Source organism: Carassius gibelio, chromosome A23 (genome assembly GCF_023724105.1).
Source record: "Carassius gibelio isolate Cgi1373 ecotype wild population from Czech Republic chromosome A23, carGib1.2-hapl.c, whole genome shotgun sequence".
In the NCBI taxonomy this organism is placed as follows: Eukaryota; Metazoa; Chordata; class Actinopteri; order Cypriniformes; family Cyprinidae; genus Carassius; species Carassius gibelio.
This window is the reverse complement of record NC_068393.1, coordinates 2,100,313-2,113,711: the sequence shown is the minus strand read 5'-3', so window position 1 is coordinate 2,113,711 and position 13,399 is coordinate 2,100,313. Positions and strand designations below refer to the sequence as shown.

Below are 13,399 nucleotides of genomic sequence, written 5' to 3'. Positions count from 1 at the left end.
ACAGGCCACTAGGTGGCGCTGTAAGCGACAACAAAATTAATACAAATCGAGAGAAAGGATAACCAAACAACATAGAGACAGCTACAGCTAGGCTGCAGGCAGTCCAATCTACTTTCAAAGTAAGGTCTGCGCTATGTTCGAACTAAACTACCCACCAGGGTCTGATTTTTCAAGAGCGTAAGTGACTTTGTTTCACAGGCGCACAACACATACCTCGCATGTGACAGAACTCCCCATTCTGAAACGAAAATAAATAAAAAACTGTAAAAACCTCTTCTGCTTTGTTTCACCAACAATTTCAAGGGAGAGCGTGAACGCAGTCCCCCACTACCATAAATTATGCAGTCGAGATTCCCGCATTTGGGGAATTCGCAGGGGTCAGCATGGCCGGAGTGCAATGGACAAGCTTCGCCCTGGGTGAACCTTTTTTTTTTTTTTTTTTTCTAACAGATCAGAAGGATTCCTTACAAATCATAATAAACACGGAGAGAAAACCCGTATTTGAATCCATTCATCATATTCTGTAACCCTTTTTTTTATTTTTTTATTCTCTTATTTTATATTTTCAAATTTTTTCCTTTTTTTATTTTTTTTATTTTTTTTCCAAGGTATTGTTAAAATATTAATATATATAGATATATAAATCCCTTCTCATACAATAGTTAATTATAACATCATAAATGGGACAAGGGCCAAAACGGGGATAGAGTCAATGACCTTTAAAAGTTCATTCCTCCATTTCATCCCAAAGGTAAAAGAGAATCTGAGAATTTATCGGACATTTCCATTTCTTAAGTATTTCCGTAAAGGAGAGGGTTTTCCTGTCTCTTAACACATAGTCGCGGATAGCGACCAGGCTTGAAGAAACCACTATTTCCGCTGGTATGTCATATCCCTTAAAACAAGAAATATTCCTTGCCTTCCATATCCCACACTGTTCAACTCACCATACAAAAGGTCCAATTCAGTTGGTACTCTGTAAAACTTAGCCATCCATTCTTGTACCAAAGACCAGACATCTCTAGCGTATTTACAAGACCAAAATAAATGACTGATAGACTCGTCTTCTTCACATTTAAACTTAGGACATTGTGGGCTCTTTGTACATCTCCTTTTTTCCAGAAACACCCGAGTAGGTAAGCATTGATGAACCACTTGCCAAGCAATGTCTTTGTGAGAGTTAAACAAAAACTCATTGTTTACATTCTTCCAAACTGTAATACAATCATATTCGGTTAGTGTTCCCACTGGGGTGATCCTCTCTAATCCTGGGCTTAAAATACCTTGAATAATTACACAATTTATTTTCTCACAAGGAATATGAGAGACTTTCGCTTTCCTTAAAAGGGGTAACACTCTATCGTATATTTTTGGCCTATATTCAGCGTGAGGAGTATTTTGTGGAAGCCTCATTTTCCAGGCGTTAGCTACCTGTTGACCTACCCAAAACTTGGCAAAGCAATGCCATAAAATTCCCGGATTCTCAGACAAACAGTCTTTTAGAATGGGCATCAAGAACATAGACTCCAGTTTAGCTCCCAAGTCTGGCACTGCTAGCCCACGTTTATCTAGTGGCTTATACAGTATCTCTCGTCTCATTTTTTCGTGTTGTGAGCTCCAAAAGAAACTAAATAAGATCTTCCTGATAGCTCTTATAAAGTGTATCGGTGCTGGAAAGGTTGAGGCCAAAAAGGTAAGAGAGGCCAAGATCTCGGCATTTATTACCAACACTTTCCCTCTCAACGTAAGATCTCGCTCATCCCATTGTTTTAGTTTCCATCTTATCTTATTAAGTCTCAAATCCCAATTTCTCTTATCCATATCTTTCCCAAAAAAACAGTCCCAAAATCTTAATAGATTCTTACTGATTTTTAAACCCCAGATTTAATTTGGGTTCTTTCCAGAAAGAATACAAAACTTCTGTCTTTGTTTTATTAATTCTAGCCCCAGTAGCCAAAGTAAAACTATCACAGATTTGCATCGTTTTCTTTATAGAGTTGTTATCAGTAAGAAAGAGAGTAAGGTCATCCATATAAAGTGAAACCTTAGCTTCTCTGCCTGAGCTACCTGGAATTGGAAAACCTTTGATTTCGGGATTCTGCCTTAGTGCGCTAGCTAATGGCTCAACTGCCAAAACAAATAGTAATGGAGACAAGCTACAGCCCTGTCGTACACCTGAACAAATATCAAAGGGGTCTGACAAATAGTTGTTAACCAATACTCTACTTTGGCAGTTGGTTTATAGGAGGTTGATCCATGCACAAAAAGATGGACTGAGTCGCAAGCGCCTCAACAGTATATGTAGATAACGATGGTCTATACTGTCAAAGGCTTTTTCGAGATCAAGTCCCAAAATGGCTAGAGATAGTTTGCGATCTTGAGCAAACAGATAAATATCTCTTGCTAATGCCAAATTATCTTGTAGAGATCGCCCCTTAATACAACATGTTTGGTCATTACCGATAAACTTAGGCATTTCGGGCTGGAGTTTAAAAAAGAGTGCCTTAGAAAGAATTTTAACATCTACTCCTAACAAGGTCAAGGGGCGCTAATTTTTAATCTCTTGTTTATCGCCTTTCTTAAACATCAAGGAGATAACACCTTCTCTTAAGGAGGATGGAAGTTTTCCTATGCGTAAACTCTCCATAAACATCATCAACAAGGAGTCTTTTAAATCTTCCCAAAAGGTTATATAAAATTCCTTAAATGGTAAATGGTAAATGGACTGCATTTATATAGCGCTTTCAACAGACCACATGGCCATCCAAAGCGCTTTACAATTTGCCTCACATTCACCCATTCACACACACATTCACACACCGACGGCGGTGTCTGCCATACAAGGCGCCATCCAGCTCGTCGGGAGCAGCTGGGGTTAGGTGTCTTGCTCAAGGACACCTCGACACTTGGTCAGGTGGAGCCGGGGATTGAACCACCAACCTTCCGGTTTGTAGACAACCTACATGAACCACTGAGCCACTGCCGCCCCGACCCTTAGGTAGCCCATCCGCTCCAGGACACTTATTATTGCTCATACTCTGTACTGCTCTAGTCAAATCATCCACACAAAGGTGTACCTCACCAATTCCAAAGTCTTGAGTGCTTTCAACAGTCTCAGAAAGGAAGTCAACAATATAATCATTTCCTCTATTTTTGGAACTATATAAGTTCTTATAAAAGGAAAAAACATGGGATACTATATTGTGCGTTCCCATTATTACTTGATCTTCTTGGACTTTTAAGGAATCCAAACTTTGAGAGCTAATAAGTTTCCTAAAAAAATATCTTGTACATTTTTCATTAGATTCGAAATGCTGAACTCTACTCCTTATGATGTAACTCTTGTTCTTATAAGCCATTATTTTAGCCATTTCTCTCTTAAGTTTTACAATATCATCCCCAGACAGCAACATAGTGTTGGCCCAGATCCGGCCCACATCTGGCCCGCATGAAATCCATGCGGGCCAGATGTGGGCCGAATCTGGACCGAAACTGCTTGCTGTCAGGGTCTGCTACCTTAAATCCCGAATGGGACATAGTGTACAAGATTTGTAAATCTTTCTGACATTTCTTGAAGCGGTAATTGTTTTTGGATGTAAAATTCTTACTTTCCTTTACAAAAAACTTCTTAACTCTTATTTTCAGATCCTGCCACCAATCACCAACTGAATCATATAATTCTTGCAGAGATTTCCATTGATTTAACATTCCTTAATCTAATTTAGCATGATCGGAAAAAAAATACGGGTTTCACAGAGGATTCTATTACCTCAATTGTGGGTGAGGAGAAAAGGAAGTCAATGCGAGAGAAAGAAGATCCATTGGACCAAGTAAATCCGGGAGCGTCAGGGTTCTGGGCTCTAAAGCCATCTATAAGTTTAAAATCCTTAATAATGTCTATAAGATCTACTGAACTAGAGTCGAGTTTTACTGTTCTTGTTGATTTCCTATCTTCTTTTGCTATTATACAATTAAAATCTCCTCCCATAATTACTTCGCGCCAACAAATTAATATCGAAGCTATATCTTTCAGAATTTCTCTTCTTTCTTGTAAATCTGGAGGGCAATATACATTGATTATACGAAAGGGTATACCATTTAATTTAACATCCACATAAAATAATCTCTCATTAACTAATTCCTGGACTTGCTGAATCTCAAATTGCCAACCTCTAAAAAGAATACCTACCCCAGATGACCTATTCTTATTATCCCCAGACCATAAGGAATGGCCATATTTCCATCTTGAAGGGATTTATAATTGGAATGGTAAGATAAAATGCACTCTTGAAGGAGGGCGATATCATGGCCCTCATTATATAGAAAGGAAAACACAGAGGAGCATTTAACCAAATCTGTTAAACCTCTGGTATTAATAGATGTAACCGATAAACGCATAATCTTAAGAGAGGGAGGGCTACGTAGGGGAAGCCGAGTTGCTCTTCAGCCTTTTCCTTTTCTTTTTCTTAGATCGTGGAGATAAATCTTTTGGTAATACCAATTCTTTCATCTGGGTAGTAGTTGAGAAATTGTCAATTTCATCAAAATCCAGGAAAGGGGTGGAATTGGAAGACCAATCGGTCACTCCTCCATGTTCCTGCGTTGGAAGAACTATAGAACTCGAGGGATCCTGATTATTATCATCTGGAGGGGACTCTAACGTTGAAGTTCCAGATAGAAGAGATAAAGACAACGGAAAGGCTTCAGCTACCTCCAGAAGGATATTTCCTTTTTGTTTCTGAGCTTCCTTATCTGGAGTTGATATCACAGCATCTATTCCAACTTCAGATCCTTCAGAGGAATAGTTTCTTTGTACCTCTTCCCTTGTTCCTTTATCATCAATAAAGCCCAAGGGAGAAGTGGCAGCTCTCGACGAAGATAGAAGATGTTCTTTCGACAGAGAGGGTGTAAGGCCTTCAGCTGCTCATTGAGACTCATAGCTTCCTGGGCAGTATCTTGCTGGTTAACAAGGGAAGCAATATTCCTAATGGAATACTCAAGACCTTCAAAGTCCACTAAATTTGGCTCTTCTCTACACTCTTGTTGTTTTATTTTATTGGAGTAGGCATGCGGGCAGTCGCGAAACCTGTGGTCAACTGCCCCACATAAATTGCATTTCTTTGGCAACTGGCAGTCCTTGGAGCCATGGTCCTTGCTTTTACAATGTCTACAGATGTCTATATTACAATTAGCAGCTATATGGTCCAAGGAGCCACATTTCCTGCATTCTTTAGGTTGTCCATTATAAAAGACATAGCCCCTAATTGGACCTAATTGAATTAGTGAGGGCAGGTGATGGTAATTGCCTTCAGCATCTTTCTTCAAACGCACTTGGAATTTTGATGCTCCAGTCTTTATCCCGTCCTCATCTGTCATCAAGGAGGTATTTAAGATGGTACAGTGCATGGAAAGCCAAGTAGTGATATCTTCAACTTTAATCCTTTCAGAATATATCAAGACAGTCACAGTCCTAATATCTCTTTCAGATAATGGAATCAGATGGATTTTCTGAAGACATGGGGTTATACTCTTCTTACAATTAAATCTATTCACACAGAGTTCATAAGAAGGTAAGGTGGTAAAAACCACTTCAAAGATCTTCCTACCAGGAAAAGCAAAGATATAATCCAGCTGCGAGGGTTGAAAACCAAGTTCAGTATGTAGAATTCTCCTACTGAAGTTCAAACGATCCATTTCCAATCCTTCCAGAAGCTTGAATCTGGCTGTATTCCTTCGCACCAAGGAGGTCGACATGATGTTCTGTTGTAAACACTAAACCAGAACAAAAGAAGAGAGTTGAGAACAACCAACAACAAACCGCCCTGGGTGAACCGCCTTCTTGATCATGGTGTCTCCCCTGCCAGGTAAGTATGAAGGCCCAGGCGGTCAGCCAGAGGTGTGATTTGCATCTCTACCATCCTCACCAACGGCTAGCCCTCCGCCCCCCCTCCAGGAAAGGAAGGACAGGTGCCTTCCGTTACTGGCCTGGAAACTGCCAAGCTCATGGGCCGGTGCTTCCCAACGCCAGTTTTAGATGACTTTCTTTAAACAAACACACCTGATTCGATGCATCACCTCGTCTGTGAAAGATTTCAAGACCTCAGGTGGGTGCATCGTTAGTGGAAAAGTCCAAGACCCCAGGAGGACACATCAGGAAAAAAGTTTGCAATAAACCACAGCATCTGCAATGGCAGCTCTCATTCCTTGTTCTGCTATTCGACACAATAAATGGCAATCCCCAAAAAGGGAAAGCACACAGTTCCTGGAGACACTGCAATACCAGGCCGATGCATGGAGTGGACGGAGCAAGCCCCGGCTCCAGCTCTGTGATTTAAAAATCCATTTAATATGTAGTCCCCGGATGGGGGACGTATCAGATATTAAACTGATAAGAACAGATTTTTTTTTTTTTATTAAACCAAAATATACATTCTATCAGAAAGTATAACCATCAATCCAACAAATTCTTACTTTGCTCTTATACCTTCTTAGAAACAGGCTAAATAGACCTTTGTATAACTTTGTATAACCGTGGCATTTTAAGATACAGACAGAATAAACATTTATTTATCAAAGCATTCTATATGTTCTTCAAAGGTGAAAATTCCATTACCCACAAAATAGATATTCCATGAAAAGAAAAAAGCAGAAAGACAAACCCAAGCTAGAAAATTCGCCCTTTCGCTTACCCCACTCCGACTTTTGGCAACCCCCCCACACTCTCTTTGTTTTTTCCTCCCCAAAACAGCATTTAAATGCTTTCACCTCAGTTACTATTTTACACAACAGTCGCAAAAACACAGTCTCTGATGCCAAACGAGGTATTTGCTTTCTTAAACAATCAGTTCTCCATTCCCACAGTACATGTTTCCCTTCTGAAACTACCACCCAAATTACTCTTCTTCTTTCCTTTACAAAGCCTTCCATCCCTTCCCCATAGAGTACTAGATTCCTTGTGATTTTCGGTCCCCCCCACCTTTCCCACCACATAGTCACTAACTTCCAGAATGTAACTGCCCCTGGACAGGACCATAAGGTATGCTCTACAGTTTCGTCCTGGCCACATCCAACTGGGCACATTGGTGACCTCCCTGAGCCATGTCTGTATAGTCGCTCCCTCACAGGCAGCCGAACCAGCGCGGCCAACCAATTTAGGTCTTTACAAAACCCAGTCAAATAAGTAGGCTGCAACATGGCCCAATCTACTTTATATAGCGGGACAATTTTCTCTGCCCCAGCCACTAGCTCGTCCCTCAATCTACTGTAAAGCTGCCTATGCTGAAAGATCGAAGATTGCTCCAAACACCATGGTTTCCCGATTATGAAATCTGCCACTCTCTGATAGTAAGCTGGCCTATTTGTTGACCATGGCATTGTTGCCCTCCATGAGCTAATAGATCGCAATGGAAAAGCCAGCCAAAACTGGGCCAAAATCCTTGCATTATGCACTGCCTCTTGTATTGCTAATTGGGCAGAAGAGGAAAGGAAAATTGCATCCATTTTTAAGGGGATACAAGGAACCCCCCTCCCTCCCTCCTTCACATGGCAGTACTTCTGTGTTCTCGCCACCATCTCAGTACAGTTATTCCAAAGAAAAGAAAAAAACAGCTTCTCCAACTTCCTACCATATAAAAAAGGTACCGGAAAAATATAGGCCAAATAATTCAGACTTGGGAGTAGGTCTGTCCTCACAACTTCCAGCCTACCCCACATCGATAGCCCCCTTAATTTCCACCTAGCTATCTTTGTTTGCGCTACTTTGAACCTAGCCACCCAGTTCTCCCGAGCACTATTCTTTCTGAAAAATCTGATCCCTAGGATCTTCAATCCCTCTGCACAAAAGTTATACCCACCTGGCACAACTGTTCTTTCTGCCCACTGGCCTGCAAACATTACAGAAGACTTACCCGCGTTTATACGCGCACCTGAAGCCTCGCAAAAGCCTTTAATGATTTTGCATACTGTCTCAAAGTCCAAATCTGAGGTTAGGAACAATGTCATATCGTCTGCATATGCAGACACCTTTGCACACGTACCCCTGCCTCCAGGTAAATGCATGCCTGTCAATGAATCAGCCACCCTCAAAGCTGCCATCAGGGGCTCTAGAGACAGAACATAAAGCAGAGGCGACAAAGGGCACCCCTGTCGAACCCCACCCAACTGCTCCACCCTCCCTGAATAATATCCATTTATCCCTATCCTGCTTGAAACCCTACTATACAACAACTTTACCCATGACCTGAAGACTGGACCAAACCCCATACGCACCAAGGTGGCCATTAAAAAAGCATGACTTACCCTGTCGAAAGCTTTCTCCTGTTCCAGGCTCAAAATCGCCAGAGGGAGCTGCCGCTGTTCCCCCCAGTACAGAATGTCTCTCACCAAAGCTAGGTTTAAAACGCCTGACCTACCCGGCACTCCGCAAGTTTGGTCTGGCTGCACTACCACCCCAATCACCTTCTTAAGCCGCTCTGTTATCACCTTGGCCAATACCTTGTAATCAGTTGTTAACAAGGTTATTGGCCTCCAGTTTGTTAACTCCTCCTTATTACCTTTCTTGTGTACCAATGTCACCAAACCCATTTTCATTGTCAATGGCAGCTCTCCTCTTTCTATACTTTCCTGATAGACACAGACTAGCTCGGAGCCTATCCAGGGCAAAACTGTCCTATAAAAATCCGCTGAGAGGCCGTCACACCCTGGGGCTGTACCCCCTTTGAGTGAGGATATCGCAGAGCTTACTTCCTGCAGTGACAAGGGGCCTTCCAATGCTTCCCTCTCCTCCTCTTCCAGAGTTTTCTCCAATGCATCCAAGTACTTGTCTCCGGAGCAACCCGTAGAACCTCTACAGCTACCCTGTAAAACCCTGTAAAAGTCCTCAACAACTCTCAACATCCCCTCTACAGTTGCTTCAACGCCTCCATCCTTCCTCAAACCCTCTATGAAACTACGCTTTTGCCGGCTCTGCACGGTGGAGAAGAAAAACCTTGTTGGCCTTTCATCTAAAAGGCGTTTTTGTGCACCTGACAACAACAAAAATGACTTGGCTTCATTCCAGTAAAAATCCTTCATAGCCCCCTGAAGGTACCTGGCCCTAGCCCACCCATCTGTTGTTCCCAATGCACCCCCTCCATATAGCAATTGCAATTCCTCAGACCACCTACCTACTTTAGCTCGCATACACCTCGCCTTTTCTCTACCCCAACTATGACAGAAAAGGGCCACAAGATCTTTAAAACCTTCCCACCACGCGGCATAAGTCTCAAACAGACTCTGCAGATTTTTCCACCCAGCCACTAAATTATAGAGAGCTACACAGAAGGTTCTGTCCTTTAGAAAGGAGGTGTTAAACCTCCACACACCCCTCCCTCTCTTCATGCCCCCGACCTCTGCCCACACCCCCACTAAACAGTGATCCGAGCACCACATTGGCATCTGTGTATAGTTGTGTAGCTTCACATGTCCCGGGAAGAATAAGTAATCCAGCCTGGAAGACTCCTGCTTGCTATTTCGCCATGTATAGGTGGGCTCTTGACCTCCTGCCCCCCGGAAGGAGTCTTGCAAAGAAAACCCAGCAACCAAAAGTGCCAATTCTTTACCCGAATCATTATCAAGGGACATATTGAAATCCCCTCCCATAATTAGCAATCTATTTGTAAACAAGACTGGTGGCAAATTATCTAAAAACCCCTTCCTATCCCCCAACTTACTTGGTACATACACATTAACAAACCGAAAAGCCACCCCCCTCCACCTGGCATCCACCACTACCACTCTTCCCGGAACCACCACATTAGCAGATTAAATTATGAATTCCCAGGAATAAAATAAAATGCCCACCCCATCCGATCTTACACTCCCTACTCCCCAACAGGAAGGCCCCACCTCCCACCCCGCAGAAAAAACAGATACGTCTTCTTTTCCTTGTAAATGACATTCTTGTAAAAAACAAAAATCAAAAGGCAACATCTTTAAAGAAAGATAAATTGAAGTCCTCCTCTGTAACATTTTAAGTCCCCTTGCATTTAATGTTGACACCCTTAAACAATTGATTTGATTTAACCTTTCTCAAGACACCTTCATTTTCCTTTTTCCCCTTTGCCCCTTCGTCCTCTAAACACCTCCCCTCGATGTCCATCTCACCTCCCTCTTCCCAGTCTTGTCTGGTTCCCGGTTCTTGAGTCTGGAATTTGCTGCATTTCCACTCTCTGCAAAATCTGCCTTTACATGCCCACGAGCACCACACCTTCTGCAATACATTGGCTGACCCGGATAGTGAAGGAATCCTCTGTTTGATCCTATGAAAAAGGATCCTGGAGGGTGGACAAGTCCCCCTGGCAATGCTGGATCTGCCCGCAGTTTCACCAAATATCTCCGTTTACCTGTCCAGATACCAAACCGATCTTTCAGGCGCTCTCCCCCTTTCACTGTCTTGCAGTATCTGGCCAGAAAGGTTAAAACATCTCCATCCTCCACAAAAGGATTATAAAGGTGAATTATCAAGGGCAAAAAGTCCTGTGCAAAGGCTGGATGTAGCTGGAAGCCCTTCAAATGCTGATGATCTTTCTTCTTTTCCCAAGCCTCAAAAAACGCAATGCAATCTCTTAATTGAAAAAAGGTTAAATCCATAAATCCAGAAGATGAAAAATCTTGCAGACAAAAAACCAAAGAAGCTGTAACTCCAAAAATTTCCCTTAACAGTTCAGTCACCACGAAGTCACGTCCAAATCTCTTTTTCACCTCTGCATCTGAATCCACTTTGAGTTGTAGCCTGACAGTGTTCTTCAGCCGCACCACCATGGTCGGCAAAGGTGTATCTACTCTCGCTGCATCCATTTGGTTTGATCACACTTGGTCTTAGCCAAAAGGCCGAGAAGCGATGCTGCTAAGACGCAGCAGGGAGGAAGCCGGACACGGCGATGCCCATCTCGGCTTTGGTAAGTTTTGGGTGACCTAAAAACGCTGGGGGATGGTAGTACCCTCCCCTGTCTACAACGTCACCGGGCCTCGTCCCGATCGGCCTGACGGAAAGTACGGCATGGCTCGTAACTCCCAAACGGTTGGTCGCAGAGCCACGTGCCTTATGTCATTGAAATTTTTGGGTATTTTGGATTTTGCCGAAAACCTTCTTTTGCAACCTAGCGCCAGGTATTTGGCCCAGTCCCACCCAAATCAGCACAGAAAGCTTCTCTGGAGTCTGACTGTCAATAATCATCCAAAAAAAGAGGAAATTTCCATTCACCTTGGCGAGGGGACCTCAAAACGTGCTAAGGTGGCGTGTACGAGGTGGCTCGAATGGCTATAACTCCGGGAAGGAGTGAGATCCCTTCACCCAAATTGGCACACCTGTGCAGGGGCTCAGTCCGAGGCCAGGTGAAAAGGGGCGCGGCGACAGGCCACTAGGTGGCGCCGTAAGCTGAAAAATAGGGAAACTCTAATGTAAAAGGACAATTAAACAAAGATGAAAACACCTGAAACACTGCGGGATGGTAGTACCCTCCCCTGTCTGCAACGTCACCAGGCCTTGTCCCGATCGGCCTGACGGTGGAACTGCAGCGACGGAAAGTACGGCATCGCTCGTAACTCCCAAACGGTTGGTCGCAGAGCCACGTGCCTTATGTCACCGGAATCCTTGGCTCGAGCCGAATGAGACGCAGGTCTCAGATTGGCCCGTCGCTCTGACGAAATTTTCGGGTATTTTGGATTTTGTCGAAAACCTTCTTTTGCAACCTGGCGCCAGGTATTTGGCCCAGTCCCACCCAAATCAGCACAGAAAGCTTCTCTGGAGTCTGAGTGTCAATAATCATCCAAAAAAAGAGGAAATTTCCATTCACCTTGGCGAGGGGACCTCAAAACGTGCTAAGGTGGCGTGTCCGAGGTGGCTCGAATGGCTATAACTCCAGGAAGGAGTGAGATCCCTTCACCCAAATCGGCACACCTGTGCAGGGGCTCAGTCCGAGGCCAGGTGAAAAAGGGCGCGGCGACAGGCCACTAGGTGTCGCTGTAAGCGACAACAAAATTAATACGAATCGAAAAAAAGGACAACCAAACAACATGGAGACAGTTACAGCTAGGCTGCAGTCAGTCCAATCTACTTTCAAAGTAAGGTCTGCGCTATGTTCGAACTAAACTACCCACCAGGGTCCGATTTTTCAAGAGCGCAAGTGACTTTGTTTCACAGGCGCACAACACATATCTCGCATGTGACAGAACTCCCCATTCTGAAACGAAAATAAATAAAAAACTGTAAAAACCTCTTCTGCTTTGTTTCACCAACAATTTCAGGGGAGAGCGCGAACGCAGTCCCCCACTACCATAAATTATGCAGTCGAGATTCCCGCATTTGGGGAATTCGCAGGGGTCAGCATGGCCGGAGTGCAATGGACAAGCCTCGCCCTGGGTGAACCGCCTTCTTGATCATGGTGTCTCCCCTGCCAGGTAAGTATGAAGGCCCAGGCGGTCAGCCAGAGGTGTGATTTACATCTCTACCATCCTCACCAACGGTTAGCCCTCCGCCCCCCCCCCTCCAGGAAAGGAAGGACGGGTGCCTTCCGTTACTGGCCTGGAAACTGCCAAGCTCATGGGCCGGTGCTTCCCAACGCCAGTTTTAGATGACTCTCTTTAAACAAACACACCTGATTCGATGCGTCACCTCGTCTGTGAAAGACTTCAAGACCTCAGGTGGGTGCATCGTTAGTGGAAGAGTCCAAGACCCCAGGAGGACACATCAGGAAAAAAGTTTGCAATAAACCACAGCATCTGCAATGGCAGCTCTCATTCCTTGTTCTGCTATTCGACACAATAAATGGCAATCCCCAAAAAGGGAAAGCACACCGTTCCTGGAGACACTGCAATACCAGGCCGATGCATGGAGTGGACGGAGCAAGCCCCAGTACGTCAAGTAATAGATAAAATACAACATAAATGTTCACATGCAGGTATGAGTAATAAAATAAAATTAAATAAAAAATTAAAAAACAATCGTTCCAATGACGGTTAACACACCACTAAAATCCTGGATCTCCAAGACATGCCTTATGTTAAGATACAGACAAAGTACTTAAAATGACCATAAGAAAAAAAAAAAAAAAAAAAAAAAAAGGGTTATAAAGGTTACACATTGTTAAATTGTTCTTTTACATACATTTTTATTTTCCTTTAAAGTGCTTTCAGTGTGTTTTAAAAGCCAAAATAAAACTATGTAAAAAAAAAACAAAAAAAACAAAAAAAAAAAACAAAGGGTTCTCTATTGTGCTTGATCGGGGAGGTAATCTTTCAATTTGGGCCTCTCCCTCTCTTCGATCCCAGGCAATCAGACCCAGCTTCAGTGACCCAGAGGAGATCCGTACCCTCTGGCCCGCTGCTCCCGTAGCCGGAAGTGGTGAAGGTACATCTACGG

General features: G+C 43.5%; 2 non-coding genes and 1 pseudogene across 2 annotated transcripts; all 3 read right to left on the bottom strand.

Moving 5' to 3' along the window:
- Positions 1 to 299: 299 nt before the first annotated feature.
- LOC127945416 (U1 spliceosomal RNA) lies at positions 300 to 458 on the bottom strand. The gene has a single exon (XR_008150750.1). It is a non-coding gene; the product is annotated as a U1 spliceosomal RNA (small nuclear RNA).
- A 5,788-nt stretch (positions 459 to 6,246) lies between these two features.
- Positions 6,247 to 6,427, bottom strand: LOC127945644 (uncharacterized; annotated as a pseudogene).
- A 5,855-nt stretch (positions 6,428 to 12,282) lies between these two features.
- On the bottom strand, positions 12,283 to 12,446 carry LOC127945370 (U1 spliceosomal RNA). Its single transcript, XR_008150704.1, has one exon. It is a non-coding gene; the product is annotated as a U1 spliceosomal RNA (small nuclear RNA).
- Positions 12,447 to 13,399: the final 953 nt, after the last annotated feature.